The following is an 8,989-nucleotide window of genomic DNA, read 5'->3' as shown; positions in this document are numbered from 1 at the left end:
TTTTTTTTTCTTGTTCAGTTGTGCATTAGTCAAGTGCACACATGACCCTGTTTCTGCTACTGCAGTCCACGTTTGGAATCTGCATGACATCATGCTGTATTTTTGTATTTTTGGGATCAGTTGGATGAGTGGCGGTGTAGTGAGTGTCCTCACTGACTCTCTATGGCCTCCCTAGGGATCACACCTCCTCCTTGCTGCCTGTAGTAACTACCCACTTGCAAGGGAGCTCTTCACCTACAGATGCCTCGCTGCATCCTGTAGCTGTTAAGGAATTTAGATCTAACATCTAACAGTAACACTGGTAATGTAAGTTATCTCATCATTATATGTGGTCACCGTGACCACCCTGTAAGAAAGCAAGGCAGAGCTTCATATACGGTACTTTGTAGTCTGCCCTGAGTAATAACAAAAGAAGGTATAAATTGAAGGCTTTGTCCCATACATTCACACAATTAATTACCAACTGTCTGTAAAATTGCACACTCTCATATAGTTACACACTTACTACCCCTACCACCCTCTTGTGCAGACGCACACACTCCCACACACTCCCACACACTCACACTTGTGTTCACTAAGACAACCGGGGTTGCCTGCTGAGGATTCTGACGGCCTCTCTTGGACTAGCGCCATACACATTCCTCCTTCCCCAGGTTGCCATTGGTTCATCTGAGCTCAGCCAGTGCACTCTGTCACCCCATAAGTGTGTGTATATATGTGCATGTGTGTGTCTGCTTCAGTGTGAGTCCATGTACTGTACGCACCCTTACATAAAAAAAAAAAAAAAAGTTAACATCTTCTGTTTTTCCAAGAATTTACTACACACAAGTACACACACACACACACACACACACACACACACACATACACACATACACACACACACTGGGAGAAACACACATGCACACATGATGCTCGGGTCCATGCCTCCTTGTGAACCACTCACACATACTTAAAATGCCCCCTGATGTGGCCCCTCAGTGCATATACACGGCCATACTGTACTCACATCTATACACATGTTGGCTCAGAGCCAGGAGCAACAACTGAAGGAGGACACTGTAGAAAACATGTGGACCGGCTGTTTATTGTTGCTTACATTACAGAGGATCGGTGTGCTTTACTATTAAGCAAGTATTTTCTAATATAAAGAGTCAATGACAAATGACCTTCTATTGTCGGTTTATATAAAGCGCACACTGATTTCTGTACAGCTTTCGGCTTTTTGCAGACAAAATCAAATCCAGTCTTTACACTGCAATTCAGCATGCTGACTCTCAATAAACTGCATTAATCGGCAGTGTGGATGTAAAAGAATGGGATATTAATTTGATAACTCTACAATGTACATGATGTGACATATTTGTTGCTGCTCTTAAAATTTAAGTCAATTTACAAGGTTTTTGGTAAACAGCCACAGTAATATTCGATGCTTGCATATCATCTCGTTTTTGACCGAAGGATCCTATTTATTATTTGAAGTAAAGTGGTGGGAGAAATACTCAGATCACTTAAGTATCAGATTACTTACGGGAAAAGTATCAAAACTTCCGTGTAAAACTACTCAGTTGCAAGTAAAAGTAAACATAGAACATCAAAAGGAAGCTTATTTTAACAAGCTGATATACTGTTGGATTTTTGAATCGACAATGCATAAAATAAAGATACAAGGTCAACTTCAAAACTCTACTGAAGTGCAGTACTTAGTTACTTCCCACCACTGCCTACCCGTTTTTATTAATTACTCCACCACATTTTATAGGGAAACGCTGTGTTTTACACCACTACATTTATTTGACAGCTAGTTACTAGTGGCTTTACAGATTAAGAAAATATATATACAAAACATGGTCATCTTACAGCATTCTTTTAATTAATCTACCCAACAGGGTATATATATATATAATTAGCTCTACATTGCTGCTAATGCTTTTCTATTATGGTATTTCTACATTTGCTAAGGATCTGAATAGTTCTTTCTCCACTGTTTGTTTGTAGAATTTGTCAACATCTTGTCCGGGTCTGGTTTGCGTGAAGCATCTTATTGCTTCCATGTTCATCCACTGGCTTTGAGTGGAACACAAAAGGATCAATCAGTAAAGCCAGCCATGTCTAATTCTGGCTTTTCCTGCAGTGCTGGTGCCTAATAGAAACTGAATGCTGTTCTCCGACTTTGTGCTCCTCCAGAGATCCTTCCCGTCTTCGTCTGTCACAACATCAATTAGGATCAATTAGAAGTCCTGACAAAAGAAGATGGCACATGCCATCCTTCATCACTGAATGGGAACGACACTGTCTTTGATCTGTGTTTGCGCTGAAAGATTTATTTGTGGTGACCAAGAGGGGGGAGGAGCTATCAGGCATTGTTTTTTTGTGGCATAGTGTTTGTGAGGCTTACGCACAGCCGTCTGTCTGAAAGAGGGGAAGAATTTATCCTGACACTCCATTTCAGCTTATCTGCTATCAACACAATGCTTCTCCAGCAGCTGGGTGGTCCCTGTTCCTGCCAGCTGTTCAGCACATACATTTGCATTTTAAACAACTTAATAATAGTGATACATACGTACGTAACAGGAGTAAACGACCAATGAGTGTTTGGCTTGATCCACGCAGTGTGCGTGTGTTTCAGAGAGAGAGAAAGACAAGGATCGAATGGTTCAAATGGGTTCAATTGTTATAACAGAAATCAACTGGGGCCTGGCCACCCATCTGGACCACAGAGCACTGAGCCCTGGTCTGCACACACACAGACACACATACTCATATGTGCACTTGTGCAGCCAGTGAACCCCTCGCTGATGGAATTGTACTGGCTGGAGGCTTTGCCAAGTCAATAACACAGACTGATCCCTGATGCTGAACTTCCTGGAAGTCCCGGCTGGTCTCAGCGCTTCATGTACCTGCTCAGCGCTCCAGCTGCCGCCTGGCTGCACGGTGGGCTGGATGGGGATCAGTTTGTCTATCACTGCTCTGCGCCTGCCTCCAGGTCACTCTGACTTGAAACACGGTTCAGAGGAGAACAGAGGAGAGGAGAGACCATGGGAACAATGAGCCTTGGAGATTGGGTGAATTCATTTCCTCCGAGCAACAAGATCTTATGTACTTTAACACAAGTCTCTTCTCATCACGCACAATCAAACCAGGGTCACTAATCTCTTTATATCACCCAGGGAGCAGAGTCTTGAGGTTAATTGTCCGACATCCTGCTGGAGACAGAGCGTAACACGGTGTGCGTGCGTGTATGTGTGTGTGCGTAGGGCTAATACAGTACATGCTAATAACATATCCCAGTAAGGAGATTCTTTAAGGTCTGAGAATGCTGTGGTTTACAGTATTACACAGATATGTAGCCCTGCCTTTAGCTCTCATTGTCAAACAGAAACTGGTGGAGGAGCTGAAAAAATGCTGGCTCGTTTTACTACCCTTATTGTTTACACACAAACAGTTACACAAACACATTCTTAGACTTGAATGCACTCAATTTGTTGATCTTGATCATTCAATCCGCGTACGTGACTGATGCACAAGGGAAGTGTGAGAGAAGGGTGAAAGTGTGGTAACGCAGTGAGTGTTTAGGAAAATATTTGAGAAGGTGAACTGGTGAGAGACAGATGGACAGAGAGAAAAATAGAGTGAGATTTAGAAGCTATAGGTCTTGGTTTTAGGGATTAGGAGGGATGGATGGCGTAAGACGACTCGTTTAACTCATCTCTGGTCTAAATGGCTGTTAGCCACTGGCTCTCATTTAAAGCATCTTCCCTCCTGTCTTACATCTTGTTTCACTGCCAGCCCTCAGCTGCGCAGCGCTTACGTCAGACAATCCAACTGTTAGCCAACACTTAGCCAACATAATGACAGAACTGCTCACCCAGCCAAAGATAGATCAGCCTTTTCTGGCTTGATTTCAACCAGCACGGCTGAACTTTAGTGGCCTGGATTCACTCGATGGGGTTTGACTTCCCTGTTTGACCATCAGAGCTTGATTAGAGTGGCCGAGGTTGAGTAGACACTGAACTTGAAGAGTATGTCCTCGCTGGCACTGTTTCAACAAAGGGTACTCAGCTAGTGCGACCTGGATTTGACTGTCTGGCTGCCACTAATGTGGCCTTGGTTCAGTAGACAGAGCTTGACTTGTATGGCCTGAGTTCATCAGATGGAGTCCAACTTTTCTGGCCTGAGTTTGTCAGACGGGGCTCTACTAGTGTGGCCTTGGCGGATACAGGGCCTCTGGGTGATTAAGGATGTGTTTGTTTCCCAGGCAGCAAGCAGGCAAGGTGGCGGCATTGCTCCTGCACAGCCAAGGACTTGGTGTGGGGGTGAGAGAGCCAAAACAAACTACTGTGATTGCCTCTCATATGCCCTCCTGACCTCTGCGTTTCAAATGCCAGGCAAAGAGGAGGGTGAGGGGAAGAGGTGGTTTAGAGAAGCAAGGAGAGCAGGATGGGGGTACGAGAGGTTGTGGTTGAGGTTTGAGGTTGGTGGTAGTGGTGTGTGGGAGTGTGGGGGCGGGGGATTCAACAGAGAAAGCTTGCTCATGACCCTTAACCTGATTAAACTCTGTCCATCACCTGAAAAATATCTATCTATCTATCTATCTATCTATCTATCTATCTATCTATCTATCTATCTATCTATCTATCTATCTATCTTTTCATCATCATCTTTTCATCATCATCTTTTCCATTGTAATTGTTGATGATGAAATTATAGTGCAGTGACAGAGAGAGAAGCAAAGAAGAACAACAAAGAAAAAAAGGAAAGGAATAAAGGGGGAAATGGACAGGGAGTGAGAGAAAGAGAGTCTTGTCGTCTGAGAGGTGGTGTGGTTCGGGTTAGGTTGTGGTTGAAGCCTTGAGAGAGCGGGAGGGGAGAGAGGGGGAGGCGCAGGGGGCGAGGAAGGCAGCGTATACCCGCAGCATTCAAATGGTGCTCCCTTTGGGAGGTTTTACGCTTCAAAATGGTTTCCTGTGACGTGGATTGTGTGTTTGATTTGAGCTTTGAGGGGTTTGTGTTATTCTCGGGAAGGGAGAATCTAGCACGCTCTCATTTCCGCACTACCAACAGCCAGCAGAAAGTTGGCAAGCCGAAACAGGGGGATTGTAAAGACAGATTTTTCTCTCCCTCCTCGTAAGAACCACATTTTTTTTTCTGCTTTCACTTTTTTTGCCATGTTTTTCTGCTGAGCCTGCTCCAGTACTTGCTCTGCATATTGATGGATTGTTCTCAATAATTGGACCTGCTCAGACCCGTGTCCTTCCATGGTTTTCCCAGGCTGCCTGATTTTCTGCTGATCATAGAATGCACAGAAAATGTGTATGCTCAGATGTGTGGGCACATTTGCGCCTTTACACACATGTGCAAGGCTGCAAAAATGTACAAGCAAGTTTGCACGTATACAAGTACGCACGCTGTCAAACACACGCCTTGGAACTAATTGCAAACAATGAATGCCAGCTGGGCAGTAGGTGTAGCAGGCAGCGCAACTGGGCCCAGGTTGATTGTTTTTTCAACTGGGTTGGAGAGGAGAGAAAGAGAAGAAATGGCAGACGGGTGAATGAGGAAAAGTACGGAAGAGAGAGTAGGAAGAAGAGAGGCGAGGGTCACCACAGAGGGAGGGAAGGGGGCATACGCTGAGGCAGCGGGAAGCCACCTCTAAGACTATGACAGCCAGTCATACAAACCATCAGAGAGCTTACTGTTCTGCCAACTACTGTACTTCACAGAGCCAAGAAAATGACAAAAATCAACACTGGATGTGTTTGTGTTGGGGGAATATCCGTGGAACCCCACTCTCTATCCTGATCAGCAGTTTTCTCTTTCTCTCTCTTTTCACTTTCCCTCCCTCTCCTTTTTTCTTCTCTCCCTCTCACCATCCCTCCTGTCTTTATTTTCTTACTGTAAATACTCTACTGTATATGCACTCCGCTCGTGTAAGAGGACAATTATCGTAACAGCGTCTCTACTGTGTGGCGCACATGGAAAAGCTAACTGCTACGGGCCAATTTTCTCCATGGAGTTATGTAAATAGTTTTGATGGAATGAACGGGCTTTCCCCAGTATGTGGGGGCATAGCGGGGTCTGAGGGGTTCCACTACCGTCCTAATCCCTGCCATCTGCATCAGTAACCCTTTTGTCAACCATGTTAGCAGAAAACTTGCGTCTGTACTGCATGTCTACCCAAAGCATTTCGCACTGGACTTGAGGTTTAATATGTCTTATGAAACAATCTGTTGGAGTCTACATCGGAGGGATGTAGACTGGTGGCCGACCAGTCAGACACCAGCCAGGTCAGGTAGCGTAGTGACATCCGCCGCAACTTCTTCAATGTACCTGACATGTTTAGTATGGTAAATGCAAACAAGAAGCAAGAGGTTGAAGACTCTCTGTTGTCATTTTGATCACTTGTGTGCTGTTATAGCAACACTTACACATCTGAACACCCGCACCCGAGGTTAAGGATGCCTGTGTCAGATGTCACACAGACCGGTCCAAAGCCACGACCGGCTGCGCTGGAGTTGCTGTTGCTGTAGAATAGAAAACAGAACTTAATACATGCTCATAATGGTTGACATGCAACATACTCTCTGAGCTTATGTACATGTATAAAATGTCTGCCCCGATATTCAAAGGAAAAGTTATAGCCCATGAACAACTGGTGGTTATGACGTAAAAATTTATGATCCAGAAATCATGATATGCATCCAACTGTGAATTTTGCGCATTGCTACACCTCTAGGGTCTGTTAATGTGTTAGATACAGTATGTGGTATGTGGTATGGATAACATATTTGTGTGTGTTATGGGTGTTTCATATCTGCTTAGTTTGTGTGTTGGTCTTCCCACTTCCACGTTTTTACATACATGACTGAGATAGGCCGCAGTGTTCTTGCATGCATGTTGATAGCCTCTGATATAACCTCTTCTGGTGGTCGATGACACACAGGAGGAAGTGAGCAGAGATGATTGTCTAACAGTGACAGAGACTCAGCGCCTGGGGAAAGACAAAGAAAAAGAACAGTGTCTGGCTGATCTCCCATCCCACCTCTTAGCAAATTGGTTGTTGATTGTCCACAGACATCATTGTTGGTGCTCCCCTGTACCAATAAAGCCCAGCATAGAGCAGAGCTCGGGCCCTCCAGGTCTTGTTATTGTAACAGGAGTACGTTTTGGCTGGGACTCCTGTTCTCAGCACGAAAAACAACAATAACAACATCAGCCCACAGCCCTGGGAGCTGGACCCGAGTCAGAGGCAGTTCTGGAGGGAGGCGTGTGTGTGTGTGTGTGGGGAGGGAATAGATGCCCGTGTTAATGTTGCACGCCGTGGTTGCAGTCCGACACTTCATCTGTGGTTCTGAAGTGACTGGAACTAGCTGCTGGCGCGTTACTCAACGCTTAAGTGTACAGTTAGTTTAACACCTAGGCAAGTTCTGCTGCCAGTGCCAAAGTGCACCGGTTTAGGACGCATGTGCACCCAGGCCTAAGCGATGGCCCGCCTTCCCTCTCACTCTTCTTGGTGGTGGTTTTTTTTCTCTGTCTCTCTGTCTTGTACACAAATTGGCGCTGGCCCTCATCGCAGAGAGATTCCTGGGTCTCCTGAAGACAAACAAAGGGGAAGGAATCCACGCAAGTCTCAAAACAAAATATTAAGGGAGTTTACACAGAGACCACACAACAACAGTGGTCTAATCTATTTGTAATTAAAAAGTTTGCTCTGCGACGTCCTCATCCAGACAACAACAGATCCATCTTGCCTTGGCCTTGTTATGATCATGGCCTGTTTTTTTGTTTTTTTTTTCCTCCTTTCCCCTTCTGTTCTCGGTTGTTGTTCCTGTAACATAATATCTGTTTGTGTGAAAGATCCCTCTGTTGTGTTGATGGCATCTTGAGAAGGCAGCCCATGACCCACCAAATGACTCAACAAAAGAGGCACTCTATTATATTTCTCTGACCTCTATCTTAGTCAGCCTCCGAGTCTTAAAACCATCTTACATAACGGCACCGTATAGGCAAAATTACAATAGACCCTTGCCTGTATTTCAATATACAGTGGGGTCCAAAAGTCTGAGACCACTTTCCCATTCAAGCAAATCTGCTATATACATCTCTGGCCCACTTGCCAGCAGTGGAGTGTGTGAAAGCAGATTCTCCTGTGGGTTACATTATGGATCCATTACAGTTAGTACATTTGCAATAAAGAAATCTTTTTTTTTTTTTTTTGTCTTTTGTTTTGGCTCGGATTTTCGGAACTCTTTGGCTACAACGAAAGGTAGAGAGAAATGAAATGAAGAGAAAGAGGGGGAAAAAGGAAAAAGGATAGATAGATGGAGAGAGTTAGAGGGCAGAGGCGGGCTCAGGTGACTCAGCTTTCCCCCTGGAAGCAGATTGAGGGGAGCTGTGGGTTTGAACCCCCCAAAGTTTTACTAGAACACAGGCTTTTTAACAGGAGGGAAAAACAATGTTATAGCTGCTTCCTGCACCACTGAGTGTTCCCCACCAGTAAACATAACAGGGATTGGGTCATAATGTTATGGTCTGGCATCAGGTGAATACAGTGTTTTTTCTCCCCAGCCACCCCACCGCTCCTCCTCCTCCTCCTCTTCTTCTGCTGCTCTTTTCCATGTGGAGGAATAGGCTCCAGTGTTAAAGAAATATCAGTCATCAGCGTTGTTATTGCGCACTCACTTGCTCCATCTGCAACGCTGGCGCTCAAACACACTCTTTGTGTGAGTGGACACGGCGGCTGCTCTCTCTCCCTCTCCCTCTCACTCACTCCATCTTTCTGTCTCCCTCCCTCTCTCTCTCTCTGTTTCCTTTTGTGCCTGTTAAATGCTACTTATTATTTCCCAACAAGGCGGGCTGGAGGAAACTCTGATGTAAAGGAACTAGCTCACCTTCTTACTGTCAGGAGTGTGTGCGCTTCTGTGTGTTTATGTGTGTGTTTTAGCAGACACCTTTGTTATCTGTCATTAATGCATGAGAACTTACATTT

The sequence above is a fragment of the Seriola lalandi genome, unplaced genomic scaffold (genome assembly GCF_002814215.2).
Source record: "Seriola lalandi dorsalis isolate HSWRI2012SDOR001 ecotype SW California unplaced genomic scaffold, Sedor1 jcf7180002054553, whole genome shotgun sequence".
NCBI classification, from domain to species: Eukaryota; Metazoa; Chordata; class Actinopteri; order Carangiformes; family Carangidae; genus Seriola; species Seriola lalandi.
The sequence above is the reverse complement of the archived record's forward strand: the minus strand, read 5'-3'. Positions refer to the sequence as shown.